This window comes from Paroedura picta, chromosome 2, assembly GCF_049243985.1.
Source record: "Paroedura picta isolate Pp20150507F chromosome 2, Ppicta_v3.0, whole genome shotgun sequence".
NCBI lineage: Eukaryota > Metazoa > Chordata > Lepidosauria > Squamata > Gekkonidae > Paroedura > Paroedura picta.
In genome coordinates, this window is record NC_135370.1 from 82997000 (window position 1) to 83010944 (window position 13945).

The following is a 13945-nucleotide window of genomic DNA, read 5'->3' on the forward strand; positions in this document are numbered from 1 at the left end:
TTCCCATGCAATTTCACTGCATCATCCAGCAGCAAGCCTTGTGTAGTAAGATTCTTCATTGAGAAAACATGATGCGTTTTATTGTATCCAGCATTAATTACATCAGACATCATGGCCTTGCTCACTGTCAGTTTCACAATTTTCTCTCAGAGATAGATACCGAATATGGGGATGTATTTTACAATGCAGAAGTCAGGTGGCTTAGTAGAGGCAAAGTTTTTCAGTCTTCATCATGAAATTGATGTCTTTCTTAAACTGAAAGGAAATCCATTTCTGACCCTGAATGGATTTTTGATTTGGCTTTCATAATGGATGTCACAGAGCATCTGAACACATTGAATCTAAGGTTGCAGGGGAAAGTAAAGCTTGTATGTAATATGTATACTGAATTGAAAGCTTCTGAAGAAAAACTAAACATTTTTGTGCAGCAAGTTAGTGAAGGTAACTTTTCAAACTTCTCTTGCTGCAATGTACTAAAATTTGAGGATGGGAATTTACAATTCAATGTTGAAAGACACTTCTAAGCACTGAACCTATTGCAGGTGGAATTTCAGAACAGATTAACTGATAGCTTGTAATGGAAATAAGAATGTTTCAGAATCCATTTTAAGTAGCACCAGAAGATGCACGTAACTTTTTTCAGATGGAACTACTTGATTTGCAAGTCAGCGATCATCTTGGAGACATTTACAAAGAAAATAAGTCTGTTAGATTTCTATTCTGTTCTACCTGATATTTATCAACCTAAAGAAATGTAATGTGCATGTTCACAGTCTTTGCCCTCACATACAAATGTGAACAAACCTTTTCCAAGATGAAACTTGTGAAATCAAAGGGTAGGTCAAGGCTTACAGATGAACATATACATCAGTGGTCTCCAACCTTTTTATCACCGGGGACCGGTCAACACTTGACAATTTTACTGAGGCCCGGAGGGGGTAGTCTTTTGCCAAGGGATGTCGCTGCCTGCGCCCCTGCTCCACTTGCTTTCCCGCCAGCACACCTGACTTACCACTGCCCACTGGGGGCGCTGCCAGCAGCATCAGCACAGTGCCATGCCAAGGGGGAGCCCCAGCCAAGGCAGCTGCTGGAGAGCACCAAAGGTGAGCTGGCGGCAGAGTGGCAGGGCAGCCCTCAAGGCAGCAGCTGGGGACGAGGACGAGGAGGAGCCGCAGCCCGGTACCAACTGATCCATGGTCCGATACCGCTCCTCGGACTGGGGGTTGGGGACCACTGGTTTACATAACACTATTAAAGAGTGTGTCACAAATCTTGACTTGGACAACAATGCCTTGGCTAACAGAAAACAGCCACAAACATCACAGTGACTAGATAAGCATGTGTAGCCAAATAAAAGGATCCACAGTAAAATACTGTTCCAAAATGGATTGCATTCAAGTTAACTTCTCTTCAATTTATCTTTGAATGTTTACTTTTGATCTAAATAAGTAGGTTGATAATTTTGTTACATTTTGGTTTAACATGTGGCCCTCTTTAGGCACTGGGCACGCTAATGGGGCCCATGTGTCAAAAGGTTGTGGATCCCTGCTCTGTATCTCTATGGAGAGTGGGCCTGGTTTTCAGTGCTGCACATTCTGAATGGTAAGTCGAATTTTCCAGCCTCCACCTGATCAGTTGGCAAGCAAGCAGCAGGTTCAGACACAGCTTTCCTGTGGAGACTGGAGCTTCCAATTCAATGTCAGAAGGGAAGCTATCACTACATTCTCTATCCATAGCTTTAGCACCTTGTAAGGTATGCTTTGCAAGCCTGCTTAAGATGGCTGTTGCTCTCTTAGCTTGTCTTTGCTCTCTTTCATGAGCCTGAGAAGCAAGGGAGGGGAAATTAGCAGAGAAGTGTTAAAGGTATAAACAGGAAGACTAAGATGAAAACCTAGCAGAAGAAAGAAGAAAGTAATGTGAGTAAGAGAGAATAAAGAGCAGCCTACTGTCCCCCACAGAGGCAGGAAAAGAACTGAACAGATTGAGACTTCTACAAGGAGACAGGAACTAAAAAAAGTAGCTTCTGCCTCCCTGAGTGGATGGTGGGAATCACCCACTAAGATATTTGTCATTTACAGACACCTAGCCTGCCCTTCCTCAAAGGCTTAGGGTGGGTTACAAAAGCCAGAAATAGTTTTGTAATCTGTATAAATAGTAGTATAGTATAAAATGATTAGTGGATGGCGAGAATCACCCACCAAAATGTCCACCCTCTTTCAACCCACAGCTGTCTGATCAGTTATGATCTGTCATATTAGAGCCTGACACTGTTTTAGATACACGACCAACTAATGACAGCACTAACAGTCCTCACAGGAACCTGGAGATCACCATTAACACTCCCCACTTCAAATTCTGTGGCACGGCAGGAAATTCAAGGGGAGGGGGGTGTTCTCTTCTTCATGCCACGCTTCCACAATTGGCAGCAACACCTACAGCTGTAGTTGCCTCCTGCAAAACACTAGTTGTCAGGAAAAAATGCCTCTTCCTGTTATGCAAGCTTGCCAAGAACTTGGGAGTGGGGGAAGATGCTGTCTTTGTCTTGCCACCCTTTTCAACTTCTCCATAATTTATGTGGTGGGAAGTATTGTGAAGTTGCAGCAAACTTATGGTAACACATGGTTTCCAAGGCAAGAGACATTAAGAGGTGGTTCACCAATGTCTGCCTTTGCATATCAACCCTGGACTTCCTTGTGAGGCTCCCATCCAACTACTGATTAGGGCTAACCCTGCTCATATTCTAAGATTTGACAATCAGGCTACCCTGGGCCATCTAGGTCAGGGATAGTCAACCTGTGGTCCTCCAGATGTTCATGGACTACAATTCCCATGAGCCCCTGCCAGTGTTTGCTGGCAGGGGCTCATGGGAATTGAAGTCCATGAACATCTGGAGGACCACAGGTTGACTACCCCTGATCTAGGTCACACCACATTCATCCAGATCCACCACAAGATCTTTGGGCTGGACATGTAGGATGGAAGTGGGAAAGCATACATGCTGCCTCACAATTAGGGAAAAAGGGATGGGAAAGAAGAAAGGGTTAAGACAAACTAATCTAATCTATGTTCTTGTGTATACCATTTTATTATTTTTGTTTTAGATTACAATCCCTCACACAAAGGAAAAACTGCCTGGTAACGTCTAGCAGCCAGGGCTCTGTAATTTGCCTTTTACTTGTGGCAAAATCCATTTACTCACATGCCTAGGGGCACAAAATTTCCAGAAATGTTGACGCCAGGGAGAAAATGCACCCCTACTCCCGCCCCCAGGGACAAATAGAAATTTTGAAAAATATATACAATGTTTACTTTCCTGTCAAACCAAGCCTACTTTTGCTGATTTAACAATGTGAAATTCACTATTTATAACATATTGTATCATTAGCACAATGAAACTGAAAAAAGGCAAGATATTCAATATTCTAGAAAGTTGCAAATGCTATCATAGCCATGTGGCTTTAATTTCTGCCATCTCTGAAATAGTAAAATAAAAGCCAATGGTAAAAAACAAATTCCACACTAGACAAAAGGAACTATATTATCTGGACAAATTCAAGATTTAGGTTGGACTGCCAGAATGTTTGAATATTAAGCTAAAGATTTTAATAATGAAAACAATAAAAGTTTCAGGGCATGAGCTTTCGAGTGCAAGCAATTGAAAGGATGAAGAGTGCTTGCACTCGAAAGCTCACACCCTGAATAAATCTTTGTTGGTCTTAAAGATGCTACTGGACTCTGATTTTATTGTGCTACTTCAGACCAACACAGCTACCCATTTGTATCTATCAATATTGAAAACACTACTCATTATAATGAAACATGTTATAGTATATTAATTGTTGCAAAACTTATACTTAAAATTTTAAAATCTTGACAATATTGTATACCTCTAAACTACAAGTTTTTTTCTCAGGGAGGGGGATCCAAATATTTCCGGTTGTTTTCCAGGGCTCTCACATCTCCACACATACCTAATCCAACTACCAACTTTCCTTCACTTTTTACATGAGATAATCTCCTGTAAAAACCAACACACACACAAACAAATAAATTCATCAGTGGTGACTACAAAAAACTTCTTATTAGCAAACCAAGACAGAATGTGTAGATTCATGCGGCAATCATGCCAACAAAGCAAAAGGCACATTAAAGTTCAATTTGGAGCAAAGTACTGAACTTTTTGTTGCCTTGAAAAATTTGAAGTATGCCAGGTAATAAATTCTTTTTAAGTGTTTCGTGCCCCTTACTGAAGGCCACAGAACCTCAACTTGGCTGAATAGCCCATTTACAATACTTTGCCCAGTGACTTAAACTTCCCAGGAAACCTTGAACATGATTCACTTATTCAGATGTCTATATCAGGTTTTCATGAAACTCTGGGGTTTCTTGACATCCCTGGAAGGGTTTCCTGAATGAGTAGGAGTTAATTAATTTTAAATTTATATATTAAATGTATTAAGCATTTATTGGCTGATTTGACCATACATGGTCATGTTGACCCCCCCCCATCCAAAATTGCCATTGATGGGCCTGGAGGGGTGGGAAGGGAAGGGACCCTGGGTGGGTGTGTACACAGCTATAGTTTCCAAACATATTCTCCACAATTGCTCCCCTTCTGGGGTTTCTCAAAGCCTGCAGAATGTTTCAGGGGTTTCTCAGTGGTAAAAATGTTGAGAAAGGCTGGTCTATAATGTTATCGGAGGTTGTTTTTCCTTCAGAAAGAGGCAATCTACATGAGCTGCAGAAAACTCTGTCCTTACAAGCACCTGACTGAGATCTTTGTAATGCAATAGGGTATTAGCTTACACTGATCAGCCTACTTTAGAATTGGGAGAACACATAGTATACAGATCCTTTGCTGTATTTGAAGTAGACTAGCATGAACCTGATGATTAGTAATAAGGCTACAAGCTCCCTCTCAAAGTACCTCCACCTTTAGTTTTCTTGATCCTCGTAACATAGCAAGTGTTTAGTACAGTCATACCTATTGTCTTTCCATAATCAATTACCGCTAATGTAGCATGTGATCTTTAAGATGAAGCTCATATTGAAAGTTATCTTTACATAAACTCCCAACAAAGCATTAGTTCCCTTAACCCTTTACCACACTACGGACTTTTCACAAGTAACTAATATACTCTATTACAGTCTTGAAGTCAGAACAGGTGCACTCAAACCCAGTGCCTTGAGAGCAGATGGTCTCATTCTGGAAGTGAACTGTTTCATCCATGGAAACAGTTCAGTGGATTCAAGTCAATATCAATATGCTAAAGGCATGCCTAAACCTGCATAAGATCAGGCTGCACAAACTGCAGGAGATCTCAGAATGCGTTAATATTATGTGTATACAAATGCTTCCCCCCACATCTACATCTACAAGGGAAATAAAACCTATAGTGGCTATGAATCTTCAATTTAAGAATGTTTCTGTTTTCTCTCACATATAAACAACTTGCAAAAACAGTACAAAAGGCTCAAGAACAAGGTTGGAAAGTCAGCAGGAACTGGGAAGCCTCTAGTTTGAGATGATTCATTTGAAAAAGATGATGGGTAAAACTCCCAGTGATATTGGCAGGAGTGCAATATAACTTGAGAGTGAGAAGAGGACAGCCAAGGGCATATGCCACAGGGTGTAAGAAAGGAGAGGATCACTGGAAAAGGAAACATGTTATATGCATCTTATTTTCCCCTGTTGTTGCAGATGACTTATGGCAAGCCTGTAGGGCTTTCAAAGAAACATGCTGGTTTGCCACTGCCTGCCTTGGCATAGTGACCCTTGTACTCCACAATGGTCTCCCATCCAACTATTAAGCAGGTCCGGCACTGCTTATCCTTCAAGATCTGAAGAAATAATCAAGTAGCCTGCGCTATCCATGTCAGGGAATACAGGTGGCTGTATGCCAGGCTTGAAGCCAAGTTGGAGAGCTGCAGTGCTTAATGCAAAATGGCAATGTAGATACAGTGGGGGGTTAAGAAACATGGCGGAACTAAACATATTAATGGAACACTACTATCTCTGGATATAAACTCAGTAGACACAACAATGGATATGCTGGGGAGGATGCTTTATCATAGAGAGTAGAGAGTAAAAAAATCTGGGAAATCTTAGGGGCATAAACTCCTCCATCATACTAGAATATAGTTGGAGATACTAAGCCCCAAGGACTACTCAAAACAGGGTTGTGCTATCACCTGCTGATCAAACCACTGAGGCTAACCTTGAGAAGGAAATAAAGAAAGTGACTAAAGTAGAATATATTGCTATACTGGATGACTTCAACTACCGTCACACTATCTGAGAAAATATATGATTGAGTCAGATAGACATATCATAAAAGACTGTACACTGGAACAGTCAGTCACAGAGCCCAACCAAACCATGGACTTGGTTCTGGGTGACACTCAAGTCCTGATGCAAGACGTATAAAGAGCTTTAAAAGAAAAAGGATTAGACCAGTGGTTCTCAACCTGGCGGTCAAATGACCCTTTCACAGGGGTCACGGCAGGGCAAGCAGCTTGGATGGGGTAGATCGAGATAGAGTGTTCGTCTGTCTGGAGCAGCAGATAAGTGAAGAGCGGATTTTTAAAAACATCAAGACAAATAATAACTATTTCTTTATCAAGAGTAGAAAAACAGCAGGGAGTTGGTTGGGCTATTAAAGGAATAAAAAGATTTCTAAAGGAAGATGAAGTGATGACACAGAAGCCAAACAACTTCATTTCAACAGCATTCATTGTGGAAAGTGCAGGGTACTTGCTCCATTAAGCACCAACATTTCCAGGGATTTACTGTGAAAAACTGACTCAAACTGAGATGAGAAGCGATTAAGTTTTAGGATTTTTAGGGAAATTAAAAACTAGTAAGTGCCTGGATCCAGACTGCATACATCCAAGGATACGTAAGGAACTTAATATGAAATGGTTCTTCTCTACCATAAGAAGTCTCAAAGCAGCTTACACCTTCCCTTCCCCTCCCTACGACCCCTTTGAGGCAGATGGGGCTAAGAGTTCTGAAAGAACTGTGACTGGCCCAAAGTCACCTAGCAATGAGAAATCAAATGCATGCCTCCAGATTAGAGTCCACCATTCTTAACCACTATACCATACAGGCTTTCACCAAAGGTACCATGCCAAAGAGTTAGTTTAGCAGTGAGGGAATAAGAGGATGCAATTTCCTATGCATTCAACACTGGTTAAATGACAGTAGGAATACATGGACACTTCTCCCAATCAAAGGAAGTGAGTAGTAGGTTCTCATAAGGATTGGTATTTGGATCGATGTGATTTGTTTATCAATGATTTGGAACTGGGACAAATTGCATGCTAGGGATAATCAGGTAAAGGTTGAAAACAAAAATGTAGTTATAAATCTGTGTATAAATCTATGCTGCTGCCTTGTAAAGCAGGGGTAATCAACCTGTGGTCCAAATGCTGCAGGGGCTCATGGGAATTGTAGTCCATGAACATCTGGAGGACCACAGGTTGACTACCCCCTGTTGTAAAGGAATCACGTGCAGTTTTAGCTGACATACCTCAAAAAAGATATTGCAAAGCTCAAAATAATACACAAGGAAGCAAGCAAGCCAATTATTGAAATGAATGAAGATGAAAGCAATTTCAACTTTTCAGTTAAGAACGTAAGAGCCCCGATAAATCAGACCAGTGGTCCACCTAGTCCAGCATCCTATCTCACAGAATGGTCAACCAATTCCCCTGGAGGTTCAACAACACAGAACAGTGGCCAAGGCCATCTATTGATGTTGCCTCCTGGAACTGGAGATTTACTGCCACTGAACATGGAGGCTCCCTTAATCACCACTGATAGCCCTAGCCTCCATATCTAATCCCCCTTTAAAGATGCCTATGCTTGTGGACATCACTACATCCTCTGGCAGCAAATTCTATATTTTAATCACTCACTGTGTAAAGTTTTCTTTCCTTTTGTTCATTCTGAATCTATTGCCTATCACAGGGGTAGTCAAACTGCGGCCCTCCAGATGTCCATGGACTACAATTCCCAGGAGCCCCCTGCCAGCGAATGCTGGCAGGGGGCTCCTGGGAGTTGTAGTCCATGGACATCTGGAGGGCCGCAGTTTGACTACCCCTGGCCTATCAGCTTGGTTGAATACCCTCAAGTTCCAGTATTTTGAGAGAGGGGGGGAAAGTTCCCTTTGTCAACTGTCCCCACATCATATATCATATATAGTTTTATAAACCTTAGTTGTACCTTTTCTAAACTGAAAACTCCAGATGTTTGTCTTTCTCTCACAGCTCGGACAAAAAGATTACTTATGGGTGTCATGAAAATTAATGCACAAAGAGGAAGGAGTGGACAGAGTGAATTTTCTCCATCTCCCAAAATATTAGAAATAGTAGGCACTCGAAATTGACGGGTAACGGATTCAAGACAGACAAAAGGAAGTACTTCATTACTCACTGTGTGATTAAAATAGGGAATCCATGGCCAGGGGATGTAATGAAGGCAACAAACTCAGCTGCCTTTAAAAGGAAACTTGACAATTAATTACATAAAGGGTAGGTTCAACCATGGCATGTGATTAAGGGAACTTCCATGTTCAGATGCAGAAAGCTTCTGAATACCAGTGCTAGAAGGCAGTAGTGATACAAATATCAAAGAAATACAAAATATATGCAGAGTGGGGGGAAAACGTTTTAAAAACAAGGTTGAATAGGCTCCCCATGCATATTGTTTTCATTCTGTTTAGAGAAAAGAAGTGCAGAACCAATGGAAGAGGAAGGACAAATGGATAAACTGAGGTGGTTGTATGAGAAAAAAAGACCAAAAAGATCTTGATAGCTGAATATAAGAGAAAAGTGAAAAGGAACCAAACACCAACCAAGATGGGAAAACATCCTTTCTAGTTATAACAAAATCAAGTTATCCAACTTCAACCCACATAAAAAGATTCTCATATTCTTTGGTAATGATTAAGGCTACATATAGTAAATATCCAACTTCTGAACTTACTAGTCTATCATTGTCTTCTGCCAGCAGATGAAGACTTTAGTTTTGTTTGGCATTCCCACACTGACAGCTGATGTGACTTTTCAAGGAAAATCTGAATTGGATACTTTTCCAAGTCAAAGTGAACTAAATTAGGCTGAATCATGCACAAGGACTGGGGTTTGTCTGTGCTTAATGTCCAATATTGATCCTATCTAACATGACTGATTTACAGTTGATTTATCAAAGCACTGACAACTACAGATAAACAAACTATATTTACATATGGGTGTAATTTTGTCACAAAAATATATAATCAGAAATATTTCCACACCATATGACTTATCACTGACCTACTTCCCAGGTTGTGAATGATTTATTTCCAAAGCCAATTTTAATGTGCTTCATCATTTGCTGCCTTGAGGACCCTAAATTGGGTAAAAAGGTGGCATTAATGTTTCAAATAAATAAATATTGAACTTGCATTTACTTAGATGCTGTTCTCAGCAGGACACCAATGCATTTTTTTACTTGAAATCCATTGAAATTATGTTGGGCAGCTGCCAGACAATAACTTTGTTTGCAAAATAAATCTGTGGATCTTTTCCTTAATCACATTAGGTAATACAATTTGATTAAATATAAACAAAGCATTATAACTACAAATAACTACAAATAGTGTATCCTTAAGGTTGAACTACCTTTCCAAAACAGAAGTAAATGGTCAAACCAACTATAACGAAATAAGCAAAAAAATATCACACATCTTCCACAGAACGTTTTTAAAGTTTTTTTCTCTCTCATTTGTTTAACCTACTGGATCTGTTACTTTACTCTCCTAGGCAAAGTTAACAGGGCAGTCATCACAAGACATCACCATCACAAAACATAAAAAGCATTTATTTGTGGGGAGATGGCATTTAAGACGCATCGAAACAGGATACTTGCGTCCTCACCTCCCTATTAGCACAATCCTATAGATGAATGGAGGCAAGACAAGCTAGATCAGTTCCTATCAACTATCTTCAAAAGTCTGAGTCCAAATCTCTGTCTCTCCAGATCAGACACACTATAAACAAAGGTAAGATCCCATTTTGATTCCAGAAAAGGAGTCCGAAGGCTAGAGACGTCTGCAGACAGGGGCGGGCCATATCCGTGTTATTTTATATATAAATATGTATAGTTTAAACTAGATATCAGTAATCAGTAAGGAAAAAGAAAATACAAGTCACTGCCTGTCCTCCCATCTTGAAAGTACGATAATACCCGAAATAGTAGTGTTTGTGTGCATATTCATCTGTCCCCGCTCCCTCCTTGCTGACTTATTTCGAGAGGGGGAAAGAATACCCCCGTTGTCTGCATCCTGTAGCAGGGGAATCAGAGCCATTAAGTATCCTGGCTTTCCATCCCCCGAGGATTAGCAGCAGTGGCGGCGCGGGGAGGGGGGGGCACACAGGCCGCTATCACACAGGACTGGGTGGGGAGCGGACAGCGCACGCACACCTCGGGAACCAAAACAAACCGGGGGTCTAGGCCGCTGCTGAAAATCCAATGGCGGAGAAGGCCTTAGCCCGCGGGCGTGGAAGCTGGACCCAGCAGAGGGGGGGGGGGAGCACTGGGGAAGGACCCGGACTCCCTCAAGCCCAACGCTTCCTTCCCCCGCTTCGATCCCTGTGAGGAAGAGCCCCCTTCCTCCTCCCTGGAGCGGAAAGAAAGGGCCGAGGACGCCTCAGTTCAGGCCGCTGAGCGAGAAGAAACGCGCACGGGTCAACCTAAAGAGCCCTACCTCGGCGATTGCGCCTCCCCCCGGTGAACCCCCCCGCTCAGGCGGGAAAGCTACTCCTCGCCACCATCACCGACTCTTCAAGATGGCGGACATATCAGCTCCTCCAAGCCCCCTTCCCCCGCCCCTTTCATGCCAATCAACTCTCCACAGAGCACACCTTTCTTCATCAATCACCCCTTCTATTGGGCAATGGCGAGAAACCTCTACTCTCTATTGGCAAACCAGCGTCGTCAATCACTCACCCAGCACCTCGCTATTGGGCAATAAAAGAAGAAGGGACGAGGTCGCGGCTTAATTTAGACCAATCTGCGTGCGCTGTTGGGCGCCGTCGTCTTCCCACCTTCACGCCTTAGCAACAATTTAACGTCACTTTGAAAGACAGTTATATTGTCCAACGAAAACATCTGTTCCCGTTTAAAAATAAACCAATTTCAGCCAATCACTTACAAAAGAAGGAATGAGGCTGCGCATGCGTCTAGGCGACCACAATTCTCCCATTGGGCGGTGCACGAAACCAAGCCCCAATCATGAAATAGAACCGATAAAACTGCCTGACAACAACGACTTCTCACCACAAGGTGGAGTAGAAAAGGAAGAGGAAAGAACTTTTCTATATAGGGGAATTAGCTCAAATGGTAGAGCGCTCGCTTAGCATGCGAGAGGTAGCGGGATCGATGCCCGCATTCTCCAGTCTTTTATTTTTACAATGTAAAGCGCTTATAATTTCCCCGTTCTGTAAAGCTGGATGCAGAAGTTACTTCACCAATACAGTAATGCTTGCACTGAGAGAACTGATATAGGGGTTCTTTTAAAACAAAATTCAGGTGGGTAGCCGTGTTGGGCTAGACTCAAACTTTAATCTACTGATTTTTTTTGTACTTCACTATACTACTTCTCATTGAAAAGGAGGCATGTACTTTTTAAAACCTACAAATCAGTGCAGAAGGAAGACCTCAGAAATCTGGATGTATCTACCTCAGTCTAAAAATCAACACACACACAAAAACCCATCCAGGCTGCGTCTCAGAAACACACAAAGAGAAATGGCTTTGTTCAAAATGCCATTTTAAGAAAATCACAGCGTGTTCATAGATCATGCTAAATATTTTGATGCATTATACGTAGGGTTGCCAGCTTTGGACTGGGGAAATACCTGGAGACTTTGGGGGTGGTGCTGGGAGTAGGTGGGATGTGGGGCTGTGAGGGACATCAGTGGAGTATAATGCTATGTAGTCCACCCACCCTCCAAAGCAGCCATTTTTTTCAGGGGAACTGATCTCTGTTCCCTTTAGATAAGCTGTAGAACCGAGGGATCCCCATGCTCCATCTGGGGTCCGGCATCTCTAGTTATACGAGCTAAGGATAATACCACACTGGCTCTCATTTAAGGTTGGATTCTTTGGCTTTTGTTTTCTTGAGGTGGGGGGAGGGGGCCATGACAACGTCTCCATGGCAAGTTTTAAATTTGTTAATCATGATATGACCATATATCGAAGGACCCTTCAAAGTAAGTATCCAATGGTCCATTCTGCCTCTGAGATGGAAAACATCTTGATGGGACCTCCCACAACAGTGTCCTCATATCCAGGGTAGGTCATTTTCTGGAACAAAAATACCAGAAGGCCCAATACTTGAAAGAAAGATACCTGAAGGCCCAATTCCACCTGTACAAACCAGTCTGGATCCTGACATTTTCTAGGTAGACCTTTAGAAATCTGCAGTTGGTGGGACATAAGAGTGTATTTTGGCCTACTATCCCCAAATTGTAGTCCTCCATGCCCCAGGAGGTGCATTTGGCTTTACCATATAGGTATTTTCAAAATATCTGTCCTACAAGATCTTTGAAGAAGCTTGAGTTTTGCCCAGGGTGACAGGAATAGTTATCCTGCCTGCGGAGACTTATGGATCCAACTGGATTCTTGAATGCTCTGTGGGACCTGAAGCCCCCTTGTGACTCAATGGTGGTGCTAGTGGAGGACTGGTCATCCCACCTGCCTGTTACCATTGACAAGATCACCCCCAGACACCTTCTCCACACTTGGGACTCAAATGGGCTCCTTGGTATACTGGGGAGCTTTGGGAGAGGAAGAGGGAACTGAAATGACTAGAATTGAGTGTGGAGGAAGACTTGCAATGAAGCAGCAAGGACATTTTATTCCACGCTTATGAGGGCGTATGAGATGGCTGTGAAGGTGGCAAAATGGGAGTTTGCCACTGCCATTGTATCTGTGAGCTCTCACTCGGTGTAATTGTTTAGGGTGGTTTGGTCTCTTACGGCCCTTGAGAAAGGGCGCCAAAATTTTAGTCAATTGGATCTTGGCTGTGAGGTATTAGCAAGCTTTTTCGCAAATAAAGTCTACTTGCTCCACTGGGACCTTCCTGCCACAATTGATAAAAGAATGGGTGCTTGAGGACTATTGGCCATCACAGGAAGTAATGTTTGATGGCTTCAGGTGGCTCTCAATAACCAAAGTGGACAAGTTGCTAGGCTCAGTAAGGGCGACCATCTGCCCCCTTGATCCCTATCTCTCTTGGCTGTTTGGGGGGGGGGGCAACCAGCAGATAGAAGGCCCACTCAGGGACCTTATCAACCTCTCCCTGTATACTGGGGAGTTCCCTGAGGTACTGAACTAGGCAGTGGTGTGGCCCTTGCTGAAGAAACCATCACTTGATCCACGGGGCATATCCAACCACTGCCCATCATTGCATCTAGCATGTCTGGGTAAGGTAGTTGAGAAGGCCCTGCGTATCAGCTACTGGCATTCTTGGAGGAAGCTTCGGCACACAACCATACCAGTTGAGCTTCCGTCCTGGCTACAGGGTGGAGACAGTGTTGCTCACCTTGATTGATGACCTACAGTGGCAGCTGGATAGAGGCAGCTCAGCATTCTCGTGATGTTAGATCTATTGGCCACATTTGATGTGGTTGACTCCAGGCTCTTCCCCCACTGCCTTGCTGGGACTGGAATTTGTGAGACAGCCCTTCAATGGCTGCTCTCCTTCCCACAGAACCGAACACAGAGGGTCACAGTATGGGAAGAGTTGTCTCACCATTTTTAATTCCCTTGTGGGGTTCCTCACGGTGCAGTCCTCTCCCCCACACTTTTTAACAACTTTATGCGCCCTCTGGCCCAGCTGGTCCGGAGCTTTGGGCTGGGTTGTCATGAGTATGCAGATGACACCCACCTTTATCT

At 42.9% G+C, this 13945-nt stretch overlaps 1 protein-coding gene, 1 long non-coding RNA gene and 1 other non-coding gene across 17 annotated transcripts in view; 2 read left to right on the forward strand and 1 right to left on the reverse strand.

Annotated features, from left to right (window-relative positions):
- PPP6R3 (protein phosphatase 6 regulatory subunit 3) overlaps positions 1-10896 on the reverse strand; it is a 100102-nt gene extending 89206 nt beyond the window's left edge. For 7 of the 14 annotated variants that reach the window (XM_077321309.1, XM_077321303.1, XM_077321311.1 and 4 more), the window contains exons 1-2: positions 10752-10895; positions 9319-9393 (exon numbers count right to left, since the gene is read on the reverse strand). The gene's annotated coding sequence lies outside the window, so the exon portion shown is untranslated. Of the gene's footprint in view, positions 1-9318; positions 9394-10751 lie in introns of all 14 variants that reach the window. The other 7 variants (XM_077321310.1, XM_077321305.1, XM_077321304.1 and 4 more) reach the window with 3 other exon arrangements.
- A 103-nt stretch (positions 10897-10999) lies between these two features.
- LOC143829834 (uncharacterized) overlaps positions 11000-13945 on the forward strand; it is a 28990-nt gene continuing 26044 nt past the window's right edge. Inside the window, exon 1 of one of the 2 annotated variants that reach the window (XR_013228249.1) lies at positions 11000-11575. This is a non-coding gene — a long non-coding RNA (uncharacterized LOC143829834). The remainder of the gene's footprint in view (positions 11576-13945) is intronic. The other variant, XR_013228248.1, reaches the window with a different exon arrangement.
- TRNAA-AGC (transfer RNA alanine (anticodon AGC)) lies at positions 11369-11441 on the forward strand. Its single transcript has one exon. It is a non-coding gene; the product is annotated as a tRNA-Ala (tRNA).